The sequence below is a fragment of the Poecile atricapillus genome, chromosome Z, assembly GCF_030490865.1.
Source record: "Poecile atricapillus isolate bPoeAtr1 chromosome Z, bPoeAtr1.hap1, whole genome shotgun sequence".
Classification (NCBI taxonomy): Eukaryota; Metazoa; Chordata; class Aves; order Passeriformes; family Paridae; genus Poecile; species Poecile atricapillus.
In genome coordinates, this window is record NC_081289.1 from 45,841,848 (window position 1) to 45,869,826 (window position 27,979).

The window sequence follows — 27,979 nt, forward strand, 5'->3', positions numbered from 1 at the left end:
CACTTCCAGAAGCACCACGATGAATTTGAGGATGCCAGAAGCATATTCAGTGGTGCTGGCTACATGCAGTTTTGGAATGAGGAGATGCTCAATTCCTCTGCCTTCAGTTGCTCAGTGAGAGAGTCAGGGGGAGTATTTGATACCCTCACTGAGTCAGCTCTGTTTTGGTGAAAGTCTTGGAGTCTTCATCTGCTTTGTCATGTTTATGACACCACATTGGTCTAATCACGGAATCCTCTTCAGCAATGACCAGATACTTTCCAATGGCCCTGTACATTTCACCTTGCCAAGCTCATGGCAAGAGAGCTCCTCACAGCCAAAAGCTCTGGGTTTATCGACAGCTTTATAATCATTTACAAAATAGCATCACTCCTGAAACCCCCGCCTAAGAGCCTGGAGTACCACTGGCTTTCCTCATCTGCACACCTCCAGAGCCAGTTCTGAGAAAGACTACCAGTTCTGCTCAAGGCTTTGCATCCTCCTCTGAAGTTCATCCCTCACCTGTGGTTTCTGCATCCTCTTCTTCCTTTCTAACACCTGTTGGTGAACAATATTTGCATCATTGCTTTGTGTGCCATGAACTAAAATTTTATACTGGTCTCACAGTCTAAAATACTTTTTGAGCCCTAAACTGTCCACTAGACATGCTACATTTCTCTAGCCATCTTTTATCATCAAGGCTTTTTTACAAAGATAATCCGTTAAACAATAGTTGAGGAAATAATTCCTACCCTGTGTCACCAGGGCTCAGTTACCTGAACACAGCACACATCGCAACATCATCACACACTTGCACAGCCTTGGCTCAAACATGACTGCCACTGAAAATGGCCTCTTTGTCAATGCTCCAGTAGCTACACACAGCAGAATAAAAGGCACACAATTCAGGACTGAGTGGATATTCTCAGTCAGTCAAATAAATTATTCCAAAATATTTAATTTGCTAGAGCTGCACATTCCTCTTATAAGCATATACTCCCCTAAGAGCAGATTCCTAGTCCATGTCACTGAGGCTGCAGTAATACAGCTGATCTTTCCCTGGTCAAGAAGCACTGTCATTTCTTCAAGACATCTTCCATCCTAGGTAGGAAGTCTTCAGGCATTTTTTCACTGGGCTCTGCCAAAGCCAGCTGATTGACCAGCTCTCACCCATACCATTGAATCACTGCATTCGAAAGGCATTTGTCTGTTTTTTATGAATGAAAATTAATAGGTCATTGTCCAGTTTTAGTGGCTATCAGAGATCACTATCTAAATAGCACTAATTTTGCTCACAACAACTTCAGCTTCCCATATTTAACACAACACAGAGTTCTAATTTTTAAATCACTACAGACTTTTGCCACAATTCTTTTACATAGGAGATCTTGCCAGGTTCTGGTGACAGCCCTGTCCAGCTGTGTCAAAGCCTTTGGAAGGACTTCTTCCCCTAAATTATATGCAGACCAGTTCTGACTCAATATCAAACATCACCTAAATTTCACAAAGAGCTGAAGTCACACCAAAACATGATGAGATTTGCTTGTTGGTTTGGCTTTTTTACCAGAAAGAACTTGTGAGTAATGAAGCCTGGCAAGCCAATGATGAACAGTCAAAATGTACTCTAGTTATTATGTAGTAATTGCAGCAATTATTAATTACCTGCCATTCTGCTGTGCCAGAGAATTTCCTTTTCCTGACAGTCTCTTCCTCCTGGATCTTATTAATGACTTCTGACAATGAACCTCTCCTATTTTATCCTTGCTATATGAGATTCCCTTCACATCAAAAATTTTTAATAAATCATATAATTGCTTTGGACAAAAGCTTTAGAACATATAAAACTTCCAAAAAACATGCTACAATTTATAAATCCACAGAGACCAAAATTGCAGTTATAAAATCCCTGATGATCCTAACCCACAGGCATCCTCTTTCTCTCCTCAGCACAGTGGGGAAACTGTGTGCCTGCATCTCTGTATTCCACAGGTACCAAGTTCTACATCCCGCAGGAAAACAGGGCAAGCAGAGCAAGGGGCTCTCTCAGTCCCGGTGTTTTGCTCCCCGCAGGACCCCTGCTCCTCATGCGGGCAGGATCAGGGCCCCCACCACATCAGCAGACAGGTTTGCAGGATGCTTCCCCTCAGCACCTCCCACACCAGGTCCTTTACTCTCAGGTAGACAGATTTGGGTAGTAGGAAAGATGGAGAAATGTCTACAGACATCAGCAAAAGTGTCTTCACCCCCAGAAGCTGTATTTAAAGTTCACACACACACACGTTTTACTAACACTCATCAAATTGACTTCTGAGATTAAGTCAATAATGAAGGTAAAAACCCCAGCATTTTAAGATGCACCAATGTAGTCAACACAAGGAAAGACACGATTTCCAAGTATGACTTTTAAAAAAAATCTCTGTCATGTGATGAAGACATGCTAGAATGTGACTTGTTCTTATTTTCACCCACTCATACTCAAAAGTTTTGGCTTAACTAACAATAATAATAGCAGTAATGAGCATTATTTCCCTACCACCAAGTGCTATGCTTACCTAAACAAAAACGGATACGTTTTAAAATAAAACTCTGTCACTGTATTAAACAAATCAGTGCTTAAAATTAATTTTTTGGCAAGTGCCAATGAGTTTTTCCATACTGGTGGATGTATCACCCATCAACAGAAAAACTGAGCACTTGCTTGAAAACATGCTGAAAGAAAACAAACAAACAAGCAAACAAAAAAAATCCAACCAACCAGAAAACAGCATGGTATACATAGAAATGGAATAATGAAAGAAAAACACATATATTTTGTAGCCCATTACCAGATCTATTCAGCCTGTTGTCTGACGTAAATGCAAAGGGCACCTTTAATGTCAGTAGCTGTTTCAGAAGGAAGTATCCTCCATTCAGCCACTGCTTCAGTCAAGCCTCACTGTCTGTTGTGGGCACATTTTGAACATCCCTGATTTACCTGACACACTACTGATAGGAGAAAATGATGCACTCAGTCCTTTCCATACACAATTTCTCATTTATGAATTAAAGTTCTTATTTTAGAAAGAGTGGGCTTTTCATTTTTAGTATTTTGATGGAAGAGAGCATTCAAAAGAGTTCTTACAGAGTCATATGATGGGCCTTCCCATGCCTCCAGCTGGCCCCCCTTCCCAGGGTATCAGGCCCTGGACCACACAGACTCACTTCAGTGTCTGAATTCCAGACATGAAAATATTTCTTCTGTTGTTAAAATACACTAAAATGGACAGACACAGCCTATATCACCATAGCAATCACAACTTTAAAAACACCAAGACATTTAACACAATGGAGTTTGTGTATTTTCCCTGGCACATTTTTACTGATTTTTAAGATTTGATTGGCACTATACTCTCCAAAATTTGCCAACTTAGAGACAGGTATTCTTTATGCAAGTTGTTTTTTCCTACTGTAGTGTAAGCAAGAGCTGCATTTGTCATTGGGGGCATATTTACAGCCTCCTTGAAGTAAGGAGAGGCTCTTCAGCGCTGCCCAGTCATGGCAGATAAATTAGTGCCTGCCAGGTCAGGTTCAAGGAGTCCAGAGGCAGCACATTATTCCCAGCCACGTGGCAGAGAGAAGCTTTTATCTAGTTTTTGTTTAAAGTGTAAGAAGAGACTGCTTGGCTTTAGCCAGCCTACTTAGCTGAGCCATGTAGTTTCTTTATATAAAGCTGAAAGGCTTTGAATTGTATTAGACACTTTGGCAGACACTTCAGCTCCTTTGCTCCATAACAACCATCTTTTCTCTCATACACAATAGTAGATCTCCCTCAAACTTGATTTATTTAACAGATACATAAAAGACACCTCTCTCCATTCAACCACCCGCTTTCTTTAGGCTCATGAAACCTTGAAACAGTGCCACTGCTTGTCACAAGCAACCAGCCCTGGCTGAAGTGTTATTTGCCACCACAGGGACAGACTGTCCCCTTGCCTTCCATGGGGACCAACCTCACTGCAGCACAGCAAAGCTGTTGCTGGTGAGCCCATGCAGGGACCACAGTATGTCCAGTCCCTCCTTCTAAATCCTGCAGGAACCATGATGTATGTTCCCATGGTCTTCCTGGGTTCTCATACCAGCACTCTGCTTACAGAAAATGTCCAGATAAGTAAGGGACAAACTCACCTAATTAATGTATTTATCATGTTTCCAACTCCCTTTTTAATTCCTGTAATGAAGCAGCAGCCAGCTCCACCATGGGTGGAAGCAGGGGATTTGGACATCTTTTTCCCAGCTGCACAGCAAAATGCTCTGCAGCACCAGGAAAAAGCAGTACCTATGGCAGAAAAAATTCTCTCTCTGATGAGAGCATCATCATTCATGAGGAATACTAATTTTAGCCAGCTCCTAAACATTACAGTTTGTTTCAGTTCTGTTTTCCCTGAACACTAATGGTGGGGCAAGGGGGGAGAAGGGGAAATTTGAGACTGCTCTTGATTTTCTTTTTGGGGTCTTGCCCTTCATGTGAGAGAAGTGGCCCAAAAAAATGCCAGGACTCTTGGGGAGAGTTGAAGGTTAGGGTGGTATGCTCAGCAGCTTCCTGCAGGGAGGATGTATCCTCCAGGGTACCCCACATGCTGGCAATCCCTGTGATGGCAGATCTGCCACAGCCAGGGAGAGAGCTTGAAGGAACACAGCTGTTTTCAGTTAGGTCCCTGTATTTGTTACTGTTAAGGGCAAATTTGGGAGGACATTTCCAAAGGGATCCTTCTAGAAAGCAGATTCAAGTGGCCCTTCTGTTAACTGGTTTGGGAAAAGATTTCTCTGGAGAAAAGTGGAAAAAAAAATGTTTATTTAACCAGTAAAGTATTTACAAGCATAAAAAATGTATAATATTAAACAATAAAACTTCTCGCTGTTTTGAAGAGATGGTAAATTCAGAAAGTCCTTGTCATGGGATGTAGCTTGGCTCACTCAAGTTCTTATTAATCCCTTCTGCACTGGAAAATGCCACATCCCAGGCCCCAGTGGGTTACAGGTGTGAGCTCCCAGTGGGTTTTTTTGGGGTTTCAGTCTAGAGCAGGGCCAATTAGTTTTAAGAAAAGCCCCAGTCTGGGGAACTTCTCTGCATCAGCTAAAATTAAAAAACTAATTAAAAGCAAAGGAGAGTTTTTCTCACTGTCTCTGCTGCAGACAACACAGTCCATGAGAGAGAATGTGGGGGAGAAAGTGCAGTTTCTGCAAACAAACTGTGTGCTTCTTTTCCCTCTCTTCCCCCTTGGAACCAGTCTTAAAGGTGCAGAACTTAATATCCAGAATCAACAGAACAGATAAGTGGGGATACAAGCATCATAAAGTCACCTTAGGACAGTCCCTGAAACGCATAAGCTGCAATTTGGCATCTCACTGCAGGTTTTAAGAGCATCCTGGGGTAACAAGAGGAGAAGGGGGGGCTGTGATGAAAAACAGCATTGTGTTTATTAAAATATATCCCTAGTCATCCAGGTTGTTTCTGCTTTTCTTCATCTCCAAGTTGGATTTTCATGTCAGTGCACAAGCTGAAGGAACAGGCTTTGTCCTTGGAAGCAAGAAGCTGACTCCTAAAAACCATACCATGATCTGGGAGGCTCCTAGCTGCCCAACCCTACTGCTGGCTGATGGAGGTAGACTGCAGCCACCTCCATCTGGGGAGCTCACTCTCTGGGCTTTACCAGACCATGCCTCACATTTGAGGCAAACTCTGCAACCTACTAAGGAAAAGCATAATAAAGAAAACTTAAGGGTGAATATTATCTTGGTAAAATGGCACCACATGTTACCTCTCAGATGTGCCTGGGAAGGCTGGTCCCTGAGCCAAGCAGGTAAGACCTGCAGTAGCACCACACCACACCTCGGCACAGCCCCATCAACAGCATGGCTAGGTGTGACCAGCCACAAATAATTCACACAGGGATAAGAAATGGGGGAGCCCAACTACTATCAACTCATTTTTCAGTGCTAGTTACAGCCAGGATGATCTTTTCGTAAGAGTTAGTACTTGAAAGGTGGAGTCCACATGTGGCTCTGGGCAGCAGCTATAGGAGTGGACACACGGGGCTGAGCATGGTCTCAGGGGCCTCCACCACACTCCAGGGTGCCCAGCCCCATTGGAGATGTGCCCCATGGATGCAGTACAGGCATTCAGGAGGCACAGAGCCCAAAAGCTGGCCTAGGGAATATATGTCTAAACCTGAAGCCTTTTTAAAAAGCCTATGCCCGTTGCAAGGCAAGAAAACATTGTTGTGAAACGTCTCATGCAGCCAAAACTTCCTCCTTCAAAAGAGAGGGAAGCAGGCCCCCATGCCTATCAATCCTTGGCAGATTAAAATATTCAGTTGGTACTGGGTAGATCACTTCTCTGTTGCAGTGGAGGCAGAGCAGTGCTACAGCCCCTGTGGTGGTCCCCAGGCTTGCAGTGCCAAAAGGCCCTAGGCCCTGCAGATGCTGCCTGTGCTTCTGGGGACATGTTCAGCTGCCCATCATGAGCTGCCAGTCAAGGCACTGCCTTGATGGCCAGGGGATGTTCCAACCACTCCTGCACCTGCATCCAAAATTCAGTTTTGTATTTGTCCCTGCCTGTCCCAGCTCTCAGAAGCTCGGCTGTGCTGTGCGCTGCTCTGCTATGCTGTGCTCACCACAGATGATCTCTTCCAGCTGCCTCTCCTGGCACATGAAAGAGCCATAGAGCCTGGGCTCAGCTACTCAGGCACTTGTCTCTCAATTAAAATACAGGTGGAGAACAGAGCTGTGCTCCAGCCTCTCACAAAATAGCCCAGTACAGCGCTGCTCCTCTCAAATGGTGGGAAACCACTGCCTCAGGCCACTCCTTTCAGCTATAACCACTTTTTCTGAGAGGTATGCACTGGCAGGAGCTGCACACCACTCCTCCCTTTGCTGCTCTTCAGTTTTGCACAAGTTTTGTAAAGGCAGTGTCATTCTCATCCACCAAGGCTCTTGGGCACAGGAAAAGACGATGTTTCTCCCTTGAATCCTGCCCCCACAGAATGGTTTATAGCCCAGTGCTTTGGGACTAGCAGAAAGGAGTTGGCTTGAGAACCCTCTCAGACAGAGACCCAAATCCTGCCTCATTCCCGACATGAAGGTGTCTAGGCATGGAGCTACAGTATACTGATGGCAATCATCCACTTTATTATAAGACAAACCTCTTTCCACAAATACTCAATTCTCCTCCTGGAATAGGAAGACAGCCCAGGATGACTAGCCAACACACTGGCGCCACAACTGTGGAGCTAAGTCTCCAGATTTGATGCTGAGCCACATGTACATAGTCTTGGCTGGGAGAAGCACTTTGCAGCCCATCACTTAGCCAGCTTTGCAGTTCTGGCATGTGCTGTGCCACCAAACTGAGAGCACCTCTAGGAAATTGCTAGTAAAAACTAAAGCACCTCTAGGCCAATGGATATTCAATTAAATGCATTTTCAGGTAGGGTTTAGTTGTCTTTGTGGCTGTGGTCATTGTCTAGGATTATAGTGCAGAAAGGACTGATACCTGCATCACTATGATGCTCTGCCTGGGCTTATGAGCCTTTCTATGCACTAGAACACACCTGCCCCAGCACAGTACCACACTAAAGCAGCCCCAGCATGAAGCTGACTCACAGCCAGGCATCCCTGGAAGCAGAAACTGTCCCCACTCCCTGGCTGCTTGCCCCTCCACCAGCACAGCAGCAACCCCTTACATTCTTTCTTTTCACCAAGCAGCTCCATGCAATGCTCAGGAGATTTACCAGTCTCCAGTAATTTTCACACAACACAGAAATATGATTCTGAAAGAGGAACAGAGCAAATGGGTGGACAGAGTAATTGATGTTTTCTCCTTTTTATTTCAGATAATTCCCAAAAATATGTCTAAGTCCAATGTTTGTAAAATGGTTGTGCCATGACCAATGCCAGCTGGACATACATGAGGTGAAACAGTGTTTTAATCTAGGGAGGCTGAGCCTTACTGCGACCCCAGCTGCTCTAAGCAGCCACCAGCTCACAGCAGTGAGTCCCATCCAAGCATGGGCAATTTCATTTCATGACAACACAAGCTCCAAACACTAAACACTCTCACTATAATTGGTCATTCTTTCTCCCATAACTGTGTCAGCGTGGCTCTGTCTATTCTGTCATTGACAGAGGCAACCAGATTAGTACAGGAGGACCTACAGCAGTGAAAACAAGACAAAACTTCAAGGAGCAGATGAATGGCTACCACCTACTGTTGGTCATGTTCCCATTTTTATTGGCTTGGCATGCTCTTTAATGTAATGTAAAGCTGGGTTAACCAAGGCATGAGGCTGGCTATATTATTCTGGCTGCTGTTGCAAGGGTACGAGCCAAGAAAGCAACCTTCCTGAGGAAGAGCAACAGTGTTGTCATGCTAGGAAATAAAATTACATTTCTGAACCCCAAAACTGCTTAGTTCCTATTTCATTCCTCCAGAAGATCAATCAGCTAACCCAGCAGGCGGTGCAATCAACCCCTCAGCTGCTGAAACCAGTGTGACCTAGCCACTGGGCAGCAGCCCTTGAGCCTGTGGGATTAGACACCCTAGGTGTCTGTGGTCTGTAAACATGAAGGGTTTTGCTTTAGCTGGGAAGTCTGCTGAAGCACACACCCAGCAGTTCCATCCTTCCGCTGGCAGGTCAAACGCAGTTCCTCAGCCTCAGTCCCTCAGCACCACTCACACTCATTGCCCTGCTCCTGATAGACCCAAACAGCCAACACGTGCTCCCAGCCCGCAGAGCCGAGAGAAGGCAGCAAAGCTTTGGCAGGTGGCTCCATAAAAAAAAGGAAACGTGACTGTGTAAATGCTCCATCATAAACAGAGCTGTAGCCATATGAGCAAGGCAGACCAGCTGCCACAGCAAACAAATACACTGGGAGCAGCTACTCTGCTCTCATTATGCTGACACAGTCAGAGGAACTCCTCCGTGAACCGAGGACTTATCTAGAAAAGGTGCTTACAGGGATTAGGACTTCATTCCTGTTTCACAGTCACACAAGCTCTGCCCTTGACTTCAGAGGCTTGGGAGGTTGCACTGGGCCAAGGATAGGCAGGGAGGGTTTGGACTGTGACCTTCATGACAAAATCAATAGTGCGCACGTGGCTGATGCCGCTGTGTAAATTAGAGGCTTGTGAATCGCAGGGAGTGGTCTTCTAAAATGAAAAAACATCACAACAAGACATATGCCCTCCTCCAGCATGTCTTAAATAATTCTGAAAAGTTAATGTATTCTAAAAGTGATACAGAATTTGTAGATTTGTAAGTACCTTTTAAAAGAGGACAAAGAATCATACATAAATACATTTAAAACATTAGCGAAATATGACTGAGTCAAATGTATCAAGGGGATGCAAAGATTTTAACTCCTCCTCCTGCTGCTATATTTGTAATTTGGGACTCTTTTGGTTTTAAAAGCAGATAACTCTTACAGAGAAACCAGTTCAGGGAGGCTGCTTCACTAAACACTTATTGGGGAGAATTTGTGCAAAGAGCTGACTACAAGTGCAAGCAGACAATGTAGTCTGTGACAGACACAGGTGGATTACCTGGCAGTCTTTTTCACTCTGACGTGTGGAAATCAGATCTGTCAGCAGTTATTTTTAGTAAACGTGGGGCCATGAAGTGCTCACTACAAAATTTTTGTATGATTTCACTTGCCAATACTTAATAATACCTGCATCAAACTTGGAGGCAATGTAAACTTCTGCAATTTGTGAAAACAAGGATCATAGGTATACAATTCCTACAGGTAGGAGTTGGTTGATACAACAAAGCCAGAGGTCCCAATTAATATGTTTTGTGTAAAACTAGGAAGCAGCTGGCTTGGGTTTCATAAAAGTTACCACAACAAAGTTTCAATGGAAGGGGCAAGCAGAGACACATCCAGACTGAGCACCCTTTATCCAAATCATAGCACACACTGTTCCCAAGACAGGCCTGTCCAGAAACCAGCTTTGGCAGCTGCTGTGTCAAGTGTCAAGAAAGGGATTGTGCACAAAACATAACCTAATCAGAGGCTGAAATAAACTACATAATATGCAAGATCTGTTGCTGTTAATCTACCTGAAGCACAAAAATCAACTTGGAAAATTGCTGGTTAGACTAATATCAGAATTTCCTGTCCCTCTGGCTTAGTAAGGGGCTCACATTCCCTAGGAGTCATTCAGGTGTGACTGCAGTGAGGTGATGGCCCTCAGTGGGTGGAAATTCATCAGCCTTTGAGTGTCTTCCTCGTTGTCATGGCAGAGAAACTGTGCAGAACTGAGATGCCTGGACCAAATACTGCCTTTCTCCCTTTTCACCTGGTCACCAGTGCCCCTGGAGAGGAGCTCCTTTTCCAGACCAACTGGAGAATTTCATGATTGCCCTATAGGTGACCAGTGTGCCTTAGTGCCTTTTGCACCACCCTTTCCTTTGAGCTTGGGTACAAGGAGCTGGACAGAAGCCAAAAGGATGGAGGAAGATGTGGTCACATCACAGCAGGTTTTAATTGGTCTTCCCAATATCCAAATTCTGCAAGTAGTAGTAGTAGTACACAGAATACTGTGTTATACTGGGTTATAACCAGCTCTCCAAGCATCGGTCACCCAACAGACCTTGCTTACAGGGAAGAACTTGACCCACTAGGACTTGACCCATTAGAATGTGTGTGGACTTGCAGAAGATGAGATTAGGTTACAACTTTAACTAATATAAATATTAGTCAAGGAGTCCTTAAGAGATTAAAAAAAAAAAATAAAAATGCCCGAGAGGTTGCTACATCTAGTTATGCTTATTGTCAGAAGTCGAGTACATCCAGAACAGACTTGGGCACAAGGGCCACTAAAGAACCACTAGTGCAAACACTACTGCTTTCTCATCTCTGCAACTTGTGTAATTGCTCTTTTTGTCCCACTTAACTTTAGAAAGTCTCACTCTTATTGCCTAGAATTTTAAGTGGTTCCCTGGGAACATAGATAGAGGAGTCGCCTTCATGGTATTAGCTCATAGGTAATCTTTTTGTCTAGAAAACTCACCAGAAGGGATAATTACACTAATCCTACAGTGGAACCTATGAATTGTTCTATGTGGAGAAGAAAATGTGTATCTGTACTCTGTGGAGTAGACAACAGACATGCACCCTTGAAAAGCAGAAGTCTTGATACCTTAGCAAATTGTAAGGTAAGATTGAACCCCCAATTATCTGTAGAGGTGTCTGGGCCTCCCTGGTTAGGGGAGAACCAAGGAGCATACCATTGGCTCTCCCATCCACTCAGCTTACAATAGATAAAAAAGTATTTCACTGGACTGGAGTGCAGCTCTTTGGTCCCTGGAGGATTTCACAATCATTCCCAGCCATGCACAGAGACACAGCTATGGAAAGATCCTTCCTGGAAGAGTACAGCTGAGGTTCAAAGGGTCACCCAAAAAAATCCTGAATGTATTGACTGTTAGCAGTGAGGACCTGATTCAAATCAACCCATTAAAAAAAAAAAATAAATTCAATTCTATCTAAACAGAGAGGCAGTGTCTGAGGAGCTGGCCAGGTAGTCGTCTGCAGGCAGCAAAGACACAGCAGGAAATGGTGCCTTAGAGAGCTTGTGAACAACATCCAGATTCCAGAGATCCATGAGCCTGTGCTTCCCTGGGCTCTCTCCCTGGGGTGGCAGTGGGAGGATACAGAGAGGTCAAACAGCTTTATACTGAAGCATTAGTGTGGTAATGGCTTTTGAAAACATAGATTGGGAAAAATAATGTATTTTTTTTCCTTTTTCACAGAAACCAGGATATTGGTCTTACAGCTTTCATGTTTGTTTGTTGTTGGTTTTTTTTTTTTCCTTCAACAGCAGTTTGTCCTTTAAAAAAATCAAAGAAAAAAAATATTCCATAGTTTTGACCACAGGAAAAAATTTTCAGCTGACAGGAAAGAGACATAAATTTCAAAGCTTTTCTTTAACACAAACTTCGCCCCTCCCTCTTTGCCACCACCTCTCCCACCAACAATGGACACTAGGAGCTGTGATTTGAACAACTTGTGAAAATCACACAGGCTGAGGCAGCAAACACACCCTGAGGTTTGCAACATTGCCTGCACAAGGCTGATGTGGCTGAATCAGGTTTTCAGGAGACAGGATCACAGCTAGTCATGCAGCCTTTGAGGAAGCGTAGTCGCAAGCCTGCTCTTGCCACTTCCCCAGGCAGGTTTGGTGGCAGTCTTCATGGTGGCTCCCAGCTTCCTCCAGGGCATCCAGAGGCCCCTGGAATGGTCATGTCAAGCACAAGAGCCAGAGCATGACATAATTCAGTTATATGTTGGGTGAATTAATTCCAGACCTGGTCCCTGCACTGCAGTGATGCTCCAGAGGCTTTTTTCTGGCAAAGGGGCAGGTTCTCCATGCCACTTTACTTTGTTCACTTACAAAATAAGAGGAAAGCCAGAGTTTTTCAGAGCAGAGAAATGTGACTTGCCAAAAAGAAAGAAAATGAAGGCCTATCAAACTCCAGAGTGAAATAACATTAAAAAATTACATTAATTGCTTGCTTAAGTATTTTTCATGTCATAGTTTTTTTTTTTCTCTAACCTAGTTAGCAAAATGAGACAGCTCATGATTAATATAAGCCTTTGGCTTGTACATTTGTCATTTACCCATGTGATGGTTTACTTCAGACTTTGGGATATAGGAAATAATCTAGCTTTTAAATAAATATTGATATTACACTGCAGTGATATACATTAAGATGCCTTCCCCTCACTCAACAGTAATCAGTCAGTGAAATAATATCTGATACACAGATTCCATTTGAAAACTGTTATCATGCACCTCTACATTTATCCTCGTGTGTGAACATCCCTGTGCTCCTCTCTGGGACCACTCCACCTGCACTTGTTATTACCCAGCATCTCCAAGGATTCCTTAAAATGCACGTGGCTGGCAGAGCACCCAAGTGTTGGCAGTACTGAGGAAGAGCAAAGGACGAGGTGAAAGGACACAATAGGTATTACTTCTTCCTGCTGCAGTGTACCTTTCTAATCTGTGGTTTCAACACATGGAGACTGAGCAAATTATCTTTTGCTCTAAGGCAGGGCACTAAGATTTGAATCAGCTGCTAAGGGAACTTAGACCAGGGGGACCCAGCCTTGTGAAAGCTGGAGAAGAGAGAGGATTGTGAAGGAATGAAACCACATCACCTGTCACAACAGGATATATTGTTCCTGTCAGACCTAGAGGGAGAGCAAATTCTCCAATGAATCGGCACTTGTTCATAATATCCTTCCACAAAGGCCCCATCATGGCAGGAACCCCAGCCTCCAAAAGCCCTGGCCCAAGGCTGGAGCACAAACTGAGTGCCAAAGGCAACACAGTTCCTGATTTCTCACAGACACCTTCTGCAAAGCATTTTCTTGAGTGTCCCATTACAAAGAAAGTTGGTGGCAGTCGTGTCTGTCTTCCCTGAATCTGCACAGTCACCTGGCCCTGTTCCTCCTTGCACCACACACCAGAGGCCAGAGGCAGCCATGGCCACACTCTGGTTGGGATTGTGAATGACTTTTGCAGGGGAGTTTGGCATAATTATAAACACACGGCTAAGTCAAGCAGTTCCCCACATGTCATAGATACATACAGCAATGGTTTGGGACAGGTAGTTTCTTTGCAACAGAATATTTAATTGTATCACATTAACATTCCTGCGCCGCAGTAAAATGTGCTAGTGCAGCAAGTTTTGACATGAGCTCTAGGTTTTAGCTAAGAACCACTCTACACTATTAGTGCCATGGTGTGGCTGTTTGCAGTAACTACATTTCCTATCTATATATCTTGCACTGAAAAAGGAATTCAAACGCTTTTGTTTCAAAACAAAAACTTCCGAAATGCAGGCTGCAGCCTGGGACCTAGGAAGTTCATGTTCCTAGTGGAACAAGGGAGCTCATCTTTTTCCCTGCCTGCCCCTACTCTGCATGAGGTTAAAGTGTTGATATCGAAGCTAGCAGAGATGGCAGTGGCAGAAGAAAGGAAGGGGCAGGTGCCAGACCTGGAAATCCTGATGACCTACACAGCTGTTGTGTTGATGCTGAGTTTTCTTTTATTGTTTTTTCTGCTGAGCAAACATTTCTTAAGAAAAATCATTTGTATAAAAAACAAGAGCCTTAAGTGAAAACACCAAGGCAGTGCTGCAGATGAGTCTTCCTGTACAGACACAAAGCTCCACAGGGCAGATCTGAAGCTCAGGGAATTCTGGCTGCTCTTGCAGAGGAATATCAGCATCAACAAGAGTAACTCATCCCTTCAGCACATGATTGAAGAGGCATCCACTGGTGCAGAGAATGTTCTGCTTTTTTCTCCTTGGCTTTAGGGACATCTCGCTGTTCCTTGCTGGTGACTGTCATAACCTCATTTCTCTTCCTCAAACTGTGCAATGCAGCAAGCTGCCAGCCCTAGCCTGGTCAACCACTCTAGAAGAGGCCACATCTGGAAGTGGTCTCCTTCAGGTATTCCTGACAAGGCATCACTCTGAAATGCAGTAGGAATGATGAAAGCATGACCAGACTCTGCTCTACCAGCACTGCAGCAGCAGTTTCTGCTGCACTCCCACTTGCGCCTTGTCCCTGAAGGCTGGCAAAGCCTGGGGAGCTCAGTCCACAGCAGCTGATGGAGGAAGGAAGCCTTGTCCCACCACAATGAAGCAGGGACCTAGACACAAGAGTGAGCTCCCCTCTGCCCGCCCGCGCCTCATCCATGGTCAGACATTTGCTGGCATGCCATTCACCAGAATGTGAGGTGGAAGTAGAAGAGCTCCCTCCTAAAATCTGGGCAGCATCCAGTTTGAGGCAAAGACAAATGTCACTGACCTTCACAGAATTCCAAGAGCTAAACTCCCTTGCACTCACCAGGGAAATGGCTTAAAACCTGTTCTCTTTCCAGTCTCTCCCAAGGAGGGAAAAAAAATTAGTCTCTATGCAAGTGTATTTGTTCTGTGTGTTCCTTATTTTATATTTCACAAATCAATGCCAACTTTCAGTCATTGAATCCAGACACTCATGTTAACAATGGATGATTATATTTTCCATCCAAATGTTTTCCCACAAGCACAAGCATTAATTCAAAGTATTCTTTTTGCAAGTAGTAGTGTTGCAATGTATATTAAGATGAAATATTTAACTTGTGCAGATGAAACTGCTTTGCTGGAACCAGCAGAGCCACACCAGCTTACACCACCAGAGACCTTGGTCCACAGCTGTTTCTCCACTCCTGGGCAGCCAGGATGCTGTATTTGAGCCAATAGGATTTATGAGCATTTTAAATAGAAGCGACTTTCTCATGCGCATCGGTAAACTGCTGTGCTATTGGACTGCAAGGAGCTGAGTACTTTTCCACTCTTTTTAGCTATTGCTATCAGAAATCATGGGTTAGTCGATAACCACATTCCTCTGAGATGAGTTTGCCAGTGCACTGAAGGAGATCTGTTCACACTGGGAGGCATTGTTTCCCAGGCTATTCCAAACAATACAGAAAACACTGTGTTCTCATTTGAGTACTATGAAGAAAGCGCTCAGTGGAAGGGCTTTTAAAGCACTAGCATATGCAACTCTATAAACTATATTCTTTAAATAAAGAAAAACCCTTTATGTCATGCAGAACTGAATCATGATTTGCTCATGGATTGAATCCAGTGACAGAAATATGGATGAGTTTTGGCTGGGCTTTCTAAGCAACAGAAATAAATACTTCACTCCTGGCAGAAGAGGAAAAAAGAATAATAACTTTAAAAATCAAACAGGCTTTACACAAACACTTGAGTCCCCTTCATTCTCAATAGCAAAACATAATGACAAATCCATTTAAATTGAGTAGGATCAAAATATTTGGGGTAAGACCTTGCCCTGACTTAACTCTTGCCTCAGAAACCTTAATGCTAAGTCAATGCAGAGCAAGGAGATGTTAATCTGTCTATAGTGAACTGAATCAGTTTTGCCAACCAGGTCAGAGGTAGTATTTCAGGCTCTAACTTGGTGCTGATGCTTTAAATAGCAGCAGAGTGTATATGCCCCTACATAGCACTTGCTTTGAGGAGCTACTCAAATACACATTGATTTTCAGGTGGCCCTGAAAACCAGCAATGTCCTGGTGGAAAATGAAGCAGGGCAGGCTCACCTGTTTGTCATCCCAAGCCCGAGAGTAAGTGGGCAGAGTCTTCATTGTCCAAATTAGAAATGAGTGGGCTACATTTACATGTTCAGTTATACCATTGCTCCAACAAGGGATCTCAGTCTTCAGATCTCTTTCCTATCATTCAGCATCACTCAGAACATGTACTTGGTTTTGCAGTGCTTGTTCTAACTTCACAATTTACCTACTAAATCTAACAAATCTCTTTTAGCTTAAAAGTCAGCTGAATCAGGCCAGAAAATGAAGAGCAAGAATTTTTCCAGTAAGAGTTCAACACGGTCCAACAATGAAACAAGCTTTTAATGAAGCACAGCATAAAGAACATGTGAAAGATAGTAATTTTCCTTAGTGGAAGCTTGAACTATTTCACATACATGACTTGAATCCTTCAGAAACAGAAGGATTTAAAACCCCAACTACATTTCTGTTCTCTTGTCTCCTTCTCTCCCCCTCCCCGTTACATGCAGGCAGCCCCGGAAAAGTCCATAAGAGGTGAATGGACAAATTGTCTTCACTGGACTGCAGTGGGCTGTGCTGCCTAGCATAACTTGGCCTATCATGTCCCTGTTATTCTTGCAGGAATCTGTGTCCGAAAGAGCAATTCCAAACTGAGATGTCTGCATCACAGTCTCTGCCAAGAAAAGTCTCCAGAATGGATCATGGCCAAACTTAATGCTGCAGCTTTAAAGAAGCAGTTTTGGTTCAGGGCGTTTCATTCTGTTTTGCTTTTAGATGTAGTATATTCTGCAGTGAACTACTATATGCACCCACATATATGCCACACTAAGAGGATGAAGGCCAGAGAAACAGTACAGAAGAAAAAGAAATCTAGCAGTAAAAGAGCACATCTATTTTAACAGAGCTAAATGTCCCTTTCATATTTCTCCTTGTATGTGTTTTGCAGCAGAACCAGGTCCAGAACCCACTGGAGAATTAATAACAACCAGCATGATGGCTGCTTCTGTCCAAATCACATGTGGACACAGGCAGTCAGTAGCAGATACTGATCGGCAGTCACAACACCATTAATTTTCTTTCCAGACCCACAGTGCTGCTCTAGAGCTCAGGTAGGCAAAATAGTCACACTGTGTCATTTACAAGTGACAAAAGAAGCAGTGAGGGAGAGTGTGTCAGCAGTTATCCAGAGTAAAGAGCATTATAAATTTTCAAACAGAGATTGTTGCTCTAAACCCAACAGAAACTTCAGTGGGGATTTGGTTGGGTCCTGTGCCAGAAATAAACAGAAATACTCAATAAATTCCTACAACATGTCAGTCTAGTTTTTATGTAAAATGCTGTCAGTATTCTTAAAAGAAAGAAAAAAAAAATTAAAGAAAGAGAAGAAAACCACAGAAGAGCTGAAGAACAAGAAATAATCTGTTGAAAGTAAAAAATGGTTTACATTTTTCTGTGAGGCTCATTCAAGGTGGAAAGACTAGAAACATGTTGGAAAATGTTTAGAGAGATACTAGGTTGATCAAAGCACTTGGCTAGGATAAGGAACTAAAGGATCTGAGTTATTACTTCTAGGAGAAGTGGCTGCTGGGGAAGAGCTAGGAAGATAGAAGAGACAACCAAGGAAAAAAGACCACTTGAATTGTGAGCCTGAAAGGGACCCAGTGCACTGCTTACAATCCATTCACATTACATTGAAGGGCAAAATGAAAGACAGAAGTTAACCATCCCTCCTCAAAGGCAGTGCAGGGTCCTTGCAGTGCTGTTGGAGCTGCCATGAGGCAGCTACTGATAGCAAGCCTGGTGCTTACAGACTGGGCCACTTGCCCCACATCAGCATCCCATTTGGTGAGATGCCAAGTCCCTGACCCCACAGTGTGGGTTTTGGGAGACAAACTTTTGCAAATCTGCCTGTGACACCTGGAGGTGTTTCCCCTCCAGGCCTTCACTCCTCCCCACTGCCACAGATTTTTGCCCAGGAGTAGATCATACTGTGCCCTGCAGCATGTCAGGCAAAAACGTGGTGTCCTGACCCCAGCTGCAAAAGAGCTGATGTGTGCCTGAGGGAGAAACATATTTTAACCCATTTTAGCTGCTTGTCAAGCAAACATGAGTCAGATCCCTAACACACTAACAGATATTAAATGGCAGCCAGAGCCTACTAGCAAAGGGACTTCTGCGTCTCATCAGGGTTGAGCCAAGTAGAGTTGAGCAGCTGCCAAAAGTGCAAGTCCCTGCCCTGCCTCTTATACTGGCTCAATTATTCATGCAGATTGCAAATATGGGAAAGCTAGACCCCAAGAAAATTTAAATCACTTTGGTTTTGTTGTTGTAGTTCTGATAGTTTTCTGAGCACTCAGTTCCTTGAAGACATCCAGTGGGAGCACATAGCCAAGAGAAAAGCCCTCCTCTCAGTGCAGTTTCATGATCGGTTTTCTGTTGGTTACCTAACTCAGCACAAAGAAGGGTTACAAATACAACTGGCTACACAAACACATGCCAACATAGACACCAAGAAAATTGCAGCTGGGATTAGGGAATACAACCACAGCCTTTGGGGAAAAGTATCACTACACTAGACCATTAGACATATAGGGATCCCTAAGGTGACCTCAGTCAGTAGCTCAGAAGATGAGGATATTCAGGCATCTCCAGAAAGGAGAAAAACAAAACAAATGAATGTGTTTACTCCTGCTTACACTGGGCAACTGTTCTCTACAATACTTCCCTTAGGAACCCAAGGGCAGCCAGTACTGCCAACAGTGCAGTACTTCACGTGTCAGTGGCCACTGAAATGGCAGGGGTGAACCAAGGCGAGAAAACACAGGCTGAGCTGGAACTCAAGCTGCTGAATTCAAGGTAGGGCCAAGAGAGCACAAACCCTTGCAATGTACAGAAGCAGTGTAAAATCACTGCAGATCATTTTCACACAATCTCCTGATAGCCTTGGTAGAGCAATACTGCAGTAGATAAGAAGCTAACAAATTTTTCATATTGAAAGTCATAGCAAATATTAATCAGAATCAACTTCTTTAGGTGATAAAGGACGCTATTCAGAGGATCAAAGTCTCTTCATTTCCTTTTTGCAACACTGACAGATTCAGCTGGCACTTTACAGTCACACAGGTGGCTTGACAATGATGGAGTGTTCATCCCAAGCTGACAAAGATATGGAATAAGAAAAATATACTGGCAGTCAATGCACAATCTAGACTTATTTATAATGCAAACCAAGATCCTGTTTTCCTTCTTAATCTATACTAAAACTGTTGCTCAGACTAAGGAAGTCTAGCAACTAATGAATCTAAACCACAGGGGAGGGAAAAAGACTTTAAACAGAATTGGTATTTTGAAGTCTGAATGATACGGTATCTCTAAAACACAAACAGCTTTTTATGTTTTTTTATTATTATTTTTAACTCTGCTTTGATTTATGTCCAGGAAAACATATTAGGCCCAAGGTTTGGGCCTGAAGAACTTAGAGAAGTCTGAACCAAGAAGCTGGAGCACCTCACCAATAGAGGAGCCGTTGAATAGCCCAGACAGGCCTTGACAGCGCCAGTCAGAGAGGGAGGGGGGAGGACATCCTTTATTAGCAACCTTGGAGGAGGCTTGCCTTGTTAACCATCAGCATTGCACTGACTAAACCACAAATGTGCATTCCCTGCTCACCCACACGGGCTCTCAGAACTAACCCATGGCTGGGAGCTGGATTGCCATGAAACACAGGGTGAACAGGTATGGCATCAGGAGAGAAACCTCTCACCAAAGACTGCTGCCCTCCCACAGACATGGTTCCCTCTCTAAATAAGAGCAGGCTTTGGGTACTCTTACCTTATCAGAAAAAAGGACAAGGTAGCTAGAGAGCTTCCCCTTAGTCTTGCCTGACTGGGGCATACAGGGCCACAGTGGTGACAGGTACCTGCAGGGAATTTCTTCCTGTGAAGAAGAGAAAAGGTTGTTTTCATGGATTATATCCCACATCCCAGACAGATCTTGCCAGTAATTTGTTCAATGGTTTTAGGGAGTCAGCTAGATTTGGAACCAATTTTTTTAAAGTGCAAATATTTTTCTGTTGCTAAAAGAGAAGAGTTAAATATTTTCAACCACCTGTAATGGTTTGGTAACTCTCCAGGAACTTCCCCCTCATTCCCAGATTGAAAATAAAAAACAGACTCAAAAGATAGCTTTTGCTACAATAGAGAATGTTGAGCACTTTCTTTCTTAGCCCCCATTAACCCCAGCAACCAGGAGGGTGCTTTCTGATGCTCCCCTGTACAAGGAGTCTAAAAAGTCTCATGCATAAGAAAAAGAAAGGCAATGAAAGTTCCCCCAAATGTTGCATTCTAAGAAAAAAATGCATTGTTTATAGAGCTGAAGGCAATATTTTTGTGTTAAATTAGAGTCCTCTCACTCATCAACTTTCTGAAAGCACACTTTGGTTTTCAGTTTCTCCCTGCACCTTGGACCATTATACCTCTGGTTACCTATACTGAATCCACTCTTGCATGCCAGCAGATTTGGGATGATTTCCCTTTTTTTCATGATGGCTTGATATACTGCATCATATGGGGATAGAGCTGCCAAGCCCTGATACCTCAGAGAATATGGATGTGGAAAGGAATCACCAAGCTCCTGCTTTTGGTCCTTTCTGCTTTGCAACTAACCATGGCACATGAATACAGACTGGACCTTGGCAACTATCCATTCATTATTAACAAATTAACAGCTTTGTAATTCCTTCTTTCCTTTTGTTATGTGTGCAGACACGCACATATGAGCCTGGGGACTTAGACTTTTTCATCTTGACAAATCCTTCCTCCTGCTCACCCCAGTTTTCAACAGCACAACAGGGGGCCAATCAGCAAAGCTTCCCAAGGCCTATCAAACAGATCTACTTAACTCATTTCCAGTTCAGTCCAGATCTTCATGAGGAAATACAAAACAGACATGGAAAACAACATCTTTCTTCCGCAAGACCTCTAGGCCACTATTGTCAAGCAAAAATGTGCCCCAAATGTGGGCATTCACAGGCATCTGTGCATAGCCCAGCTTCTACAGAGGGCATGGCTGCATTCTGGAAAGGTGTCCAGGTCAAGGGCCACCTCGGTCCCCAACCTGCCACACTTGCAAGCACTTTTCTTGTCACAGAAGCAGCACCAAGTGACCAGTATGAGACCAAGAGGCAGCCACGCAGCTCCGCGCCATCGCATGGGTCACTGGCCCGGCTCTTCCTGCTGCATCCCGGCCTGGCGGCGCTTCAGAGGCTTTTGTGCACAGCAGACAGGGCTGCTGAGGCTCCCCCTGCGTGGCCATCTGAGGGAAGGGATTGTTTGATTTATGAGATGGGAGGAAAAAATAAAGCTCCCTTGTTGTTTGTCATTTGGGATGAAGAGGAAGAAGAGAGTTTTCTTATTTTTGGTGGCTAAAGGAGTGCTCACTGCACATTGTTTTTAAAGGCAGCAAAGGAAGTGTGGAGGCTGGGTGCCCAAAGCACTGTGCTTCGAGAAGAGCCCTCTCCCGAAGCTGGGGGACCCTCAGCCAAGCAGTCCAGCAGAACACAGCAGCTGGGACAGGGGATCCACATCCCATTGTAACCCGAGGGCCGTCGGGCAGAGGCACCGAGGTGGCAGGGGAGGCCCTGCCTCCTCCATTTGTGGATCAGCCCTTCCTTTCTGTGGTGTCTTGTGCAAGTCAATGAGGTGCCTTGTTTGATGGGAAAAGCGAAATGTTTGCTTGACCCAAAACGAACTTCAAGGTTTTAAATTCACCAATAAGCCATGACAAAAAATGGGGTTGTGAGTTAATGCCTCCAATTTATTTTCACATTTATGTGTTGACAGCCAATCAAAAAAATAATCATACACACAATGAAGTTCTGTCTCCCACTTGTTTTTCTCATGAATGAGATTGCATATTTCTAGTTACTGGTCCTGGGAACTTTTTCAAGATTTTATTTTAAAATTAAATGGAAATGCCTGAGAGAAGAGTTAAGATTATACTAAGCACGGATAAGTTATACTTAACAACTCTCTCCCTTTGAGAAGGCTCAATACTTTTTAATTTATTTATTTATCTGCTACATTTAGCTGGACAGACTCCATATTCCATTAAAGTACAGAAGTAATAGATTTCATCCTCTAATAAAACTTCCCAGATATTTATTCCAATCCAACGTGTTTGTTTAAAGCCAAACATGGAATCACAGATTCATTATTTAGAGCTCGTTTCCTTAAAAATCAATGTCATTTTATTCTGAGTTTCCATAAGAGAAAATACTATTTTAAAATGCAAACTTGTAGATACAATGGAAAATGAATTCCATTCAGATGATGCAATTAACCCCCAGTATAAATAATCTGTGGTGTATATTGTAATATGATAATGTGAAAGTCCAAAAGAACTCATTCCCAGACCACATCAGAAAATCTACTGAGTCAACAACTGCAGCAGACAATAACAGGACGAGTTAAAGGAGCAGAGCATTAAAGCAGGTTAGTTCAAACTGTACAGCATTTAAAATGTCACTGAGAAGATTTAATATGACTATTCACACTCAAGCACTACATGAATTCACTCAGAAAAGATTTGGTAAATAACATTTGAGTGTGAAGAGACAACTAGTTCAACTTGCTATGTCAAATTACTGCATGTGGAAGACTGTTCCTGTCTGCTTTGCATTATCACCATCAGTTTTTGAATAATTTAAAAGGAAAATTATTTGCTCAACCTATTTGCTTAGGAATTTGCTTACTTTATTATAAGCAATCACATCTGAAGCTCACTTTCTTGACTAAAGATCCTCTGCACACATAGGATGTGGCTAAGCAACAGATGTAAGGAGCTGAAATTATTGTGGCAATATACATGTTATTTCAACTGTTCTCTCTGATTAAAAAAAATAATAACACAGCATTTCAGTAGGATATAAGTGACTTCATTATATATGTAGAAAGAGTGCAAGAATCATATGGAAATAATTACTAGAAGTGCATAGTTCCCTTTTTCTTGACAAGAGCCACATGGCTTTTTTTTTTTTTTTTAATCTATTGTATCACATATATGATGTAACAATATATCAATGCAAATCAAACAAACGCAAAGCAGCTTTCCAGCTGAGATTCCAGACACGCTGAAGTCAGGCAGCTCCAACTTCAGGGTCCTATTCCCAGCTCAGCCCTCAACACTCACATATTCTCTTTCTAGCTGTGATGTTAAAAATGTGTGGTTTAAATCACTAGTGAAAGTAGAGAAACCACCATGACATTTATCACAAATTCCAACACAACAGCAAAACCGAATATAGGAAAAATTGATCTCCCTCCAAAAGCCTCCCTGAGCGATCAACTCAGGAAGGAGTTACTTATTGGTCCTTAGCAAATACAGGGGCTCCCCTCTTCCAAAGCAACACCTTCACCATGCAGCTTGGTTTAATATCAACCTGCCACTTGATCCACAGCTCAAGGCTACAGCATAGAAACAAAATTAAATTCAGCAGAAGACCCAGATAGTAAGCAAGGGTACGGAGGCACTACATGAAAAAAGCAGCCCAGATGAAATGGCTACAGTTCAGACCTGCTAATTTCCCAGGTGCTGTTCAATCAAAATTCAGTATGGTAGTGTTTTAGAAGCTCGTTACTTCAATATTCTTGGTTTCTTTTTGAGACATGCATTATCTAAATGCTGTAAGTATCATGGTCCCATGACACAACACATTCTTCTGGTGTGAGTTCATGAGGCTGGATCAAAACCACTCCAGAGAGGATGCTGGTGGGTTAACTATGTGTCACAAGTCAGGCTGGACATCTGGATGATTCAAAACTTTATACATCTCAAAGGGGAACATGGTGTCTAGGATTCCCAGGTGTAGATTCCCTTTTGCCCAAGATCAGGCACCCTACTCCACTCCTTCTTGCTCACACAGCAATCCAGCATCAGTTAATTAAAGAAAATGTCTGCCTGTTTTGCAGACCACTTGCTTCTCCTGGCATACTCTTGCTTTACCTTTTGGGATCTTCTGGACACGCAGCTGAACTCTGGGATGTTGCCCAACTCAACCACTCCCTGCTCTGCTGTCACCCTACAGACCAGGGTCTAACAGAAGAGAACTAGAAAAAAACAGTTCCATAGTGCAATACTGCTCATTTCCCATGGGGAATCAAGCACCTGCCATCAGCCTATGCAAGCCAGGACATTTAGTAGCTTATGCCAACCAGTGATGGTTGTCATATTAGCTTCCTGTCTTGGCAGTGGCCATTCAAAATGCAATTGCAGGCTGTATCTGTCTGACTCAAGCCTGTACCACCAGTTCTATTACATTGCACAGAACCAATTTTAATAATCCTAATTAATCCTAATTAATAGGGGAAGCTGTGGCAGCAATATAAAAAGTGAAAGGTATTCTTTACATTTGAGATTTGGATTTTGCAGGACACACAGATCTTGATTTCATAACTGTACATTAAAGTCAAACCAGCAAAGGGATTAAATTAATCTAGCTTCTACTTCAATGAACAGAAAAAAGGTTCCCATCATTGTCCCATCAAATCATATGATTTCATAAATCACGTATAAGTAACACGAACTTTTATAAATCCAGAAAAAATAATCAAGTCTTTCTCATTCTGTTAAGTCTACAAAGTTTAGATGTAGCAGGAAAGTGATCTAATTTAAAACTATGGTTTGGGTCAGCGTATCTATTTACAGTGTTCAATTACATGATCATATCATTTTGCACAGCCTTCTTTATATTGGCAAGCTATAAAAGAGCTTCTTCAAATGGAACCATTGTTCTGCTGCATGCTCTAAGAATAGCAAAGACTATATATGAGGCCTCAGCACCAGGACTGTGCAGAGGACCTTCCTTGATAAATTCAGAAGTTTCCTATTGCATCAAAGTTCCTTCCTCCTTTCTCTTCCCGCTCTCTCTTGCTCAAATATACCAGACTGTATTTGGGCCAAAAAGCTCCCCCCTCCCTGTTCCCCCATAGGAGCTGCTGTGAGGTATGGATCTCCTGCCTTTTCTTTCCTAGGACAGAAAACTGCATTTTATTATTTACAAATTTGAAAGACTGCTCCTTTTTTGTCCATTTTTAGCCTAGTCTGTCACACAATAACAGTACTAGGTGTTATTTGCAGGTCAGTATTTTTACCTACTAGCTAAGAGACACAGACAGAAAGCTTCTTGGGGACTCTATCGAGCTCTGGACCTCTTTTCTCTTTGCAGTGGTTGATGGTTTATCCACAGCAAAACAGAGGCACCTCAGTCCCAACCTATCATCATAAAATCACTGGGAAGTCTACCAGAAAACTCAGTTTAGGAATTTTTTTATTTTCTCACAGTAGTAAAAATATTTTGGGTGATAGAATAAAGATCTTTAAAGAAGCTACACAGTTTTGTTTTGCTTTTAGCTAGTGAGAGGATAGAAGAAAGAAAGAAAACAGCTCTTTATTTTCTGGCTGGCTAAAGAAAATAAGAACATCAGGGTTGGTGATATTTGATAAGGCATATATGGAGGATGGTAACAAAAATTAAAACATGAACTGACAAAAAAAAAGAAGAGTTTTAAACCAAGGAGATAACAGAATAACAGAAGAAAGAAGTTATGAAAAGAGCAGCAACTCCTTTTTACTCCAGGGATTTTCAATACCTCCCAAATCAGGGCAGAAAAAAAGAATAAAAAAAAAAGCATAGCTTATCCAGTTCAGACAGACTTCAGGGAGTCCCAAGGGCGTTTTGACCTTCACACAGGAGGTGCTTTAGCAAGTCTGCTTTGCTCTCTGCCTGCAAAGGCCTGTGCTTAAACTGTGAGCAAAGCAACTGTGGGATAAAAACCACCTGTGTGAAGTTTGGTATCTGTAAGTGCTTACTGGTGCTTCTCAAAAGCCTCCTAAAGAAACAAAATGTAAGAGGGAGGGCAGTTCAATTCCCAGATGTCACTGGAGGCAACATAAGATGAACACTTCTTGCCAAGATCCAAAATGCCTGACAGGCACCTAGAAATCAGCTCAGGGAGTCACCAAGAGGTTAAATTTCATCACAGCAAATGACCAGAAGTTATGTAAGAATGTTTTTTCAGATTTGAAGATGCATTCAAAACTATGCACGCTGCCTCCATGCAATTTCTTCTAATCTAACTCACTCTGCATCCTAAACATACAGAGCAAGAACACAGCAATCTGGCACAAGCTGCTCATGAGAGGAAAGAGGACCCAGCTGCTCATCATATTATACACTGCTATCCCATTCTCTCTTGGCATATCCTTCAGATTGTGGCAAATGCCATGGGCAAATGTTTGAGGGACTGACACTTATTTTATTTTTGTTTTAAAAATTCTATCCACATGCTCACTGAAGAAATCCTCCTAGAAAAGTTTCATGTAAGCTTACAGAGATATTTTTTTAAACCATGTTAGTTTTGGCTTGTCTCAGTCCCTCTGGAATTAGTTTGGCCAGGACTCTCAGTTTCTGAGAATCTCACAGATAGTATTACAAGGGGGAGATTTCTTCAAGCACACTCTGATGCACTGTGGGGACATTTTATTACATCTTTAAAGAATCTGAACTCTCTGGAACATTAAACATATAGAAATAGATTCCCCCTTCAAGCACCATCAACTTGTGTGAAATCTTTACACTGGATCAAAGAGGATCTTCTGAATAAATAAACGGAGCAAACTTGTCTGATAGAGCAAATAATAGCTAGAGCACTTATCACTTTACCTGGGCATTCCCCTTTCACATGCTTGAAAATTCTTCATTGATCAATTACATTAGATCATTTTTTAAAGAAAGCTGTCTCTGTCCTCAAACAGTGCTCGGCTTCTGTGTAGCAGACAGTGCAAAGAAACAAGGTCCAAGGATATCTAAGAAAATGGAAAGAAAAAGGTAAAAGAAAAGATACTGTTTCAACTGAGGTCTCAGAAGCAAGTGATGAAATGCCTCACAAATGTGAAGAAGTAAAAACTGGTCTTTGGAAAGGAGGTCACCCTGGTTTTCGAGTGCACTGAGGACTCCAGTTACTTTTCTGAGAAGTCTATTTTGGCTTTACTATTAGCAGCACCCTGGATCATTTAACCTTTCCATTGACTTCTGCCAGGTTTTAATTACAGTTGCTGTACTAGGCTGTATGCAAAATATAACATGCAAACATATTATCTGCAAAAACTGAAATATAGGTGAGTAACATATGTTTGAGCAGAACGAAGACTCAATTTGCTGAGAGCTGCAAGTCAAATCTGTGACAGAGACAAGCTTAGAAGACAGGCATTCATCATGTCTAAGGGAAAAGGTTTGGGATGTAGCTACTTGCTGAATTAGGAGAAAGAAGAGATGGACAACAAAATCTTTCCATTAAAGCTAAGTGTAATATCTGATTTGATTAGCCAACTACAAAATCATCACCAATGCAAAATGCATCAAGCATTGGCACACTGAAAGATAATGAGCAATGAACAGTGATGTGAGACATGATTACTCTAAGTCATCTGGATAATACGCTAGATATCATAATTCGTTATCATCCCACAAATAAACTGCAAAGCTGACTTCATTTATTACACCTGTAATGTCATCAGTCTCTTAAGTAGTCACTGCTGGTAAAAGGAAGTTTCCACTCACTTTGAGCACATGCTATCCTCCAGATACCTGTACACCGAAATGGCCCCACTCTGCTGCCACAAGCACCCTAAATAAATCCAGGAAGGGTCCATTTGTAATCTTAATGTCTCTGGCCTGTTTACTGTAGCTTAAGTAATTCTTTAACATGGGCGGATGGACAATATAGCACCTGCATTTTCATCACAAAAAAATCAATTTTATATGCTCAAACAGCAGAGATAATTTTGTTTGATAGAGTACTTTATGAA

General features: G+C 42.7%; 1 long non-coding RNA gene across 1 annotated transcript in view; it reads right to left on the bottom strand.

Moving 5' to 3' along the window:
* LOC131593006 (uncharacterized) overlaps positions 1–26,876 on the bottom strand; it is a 49,709-nt gene extending 22,833 nt beyond the window's left edge. Inside the window, exons 1-2 of the long non-coding RNA XR_009280746.1 lie at positions 26,835–26,876; positions 19,946–20,050 (exon numbers count right to left, since the gene is read on the bottom strand). This is a non-coding gene — a long non-coding RNA (uncharacterized LOC131593006). The remainder of the gene's footprint in view (positions 1–19,945; positions 20,051–26,834) is intronic.
* Between the last annotated feature and the right edge of the window lie 1,103 nt (positions 26,877–27,979).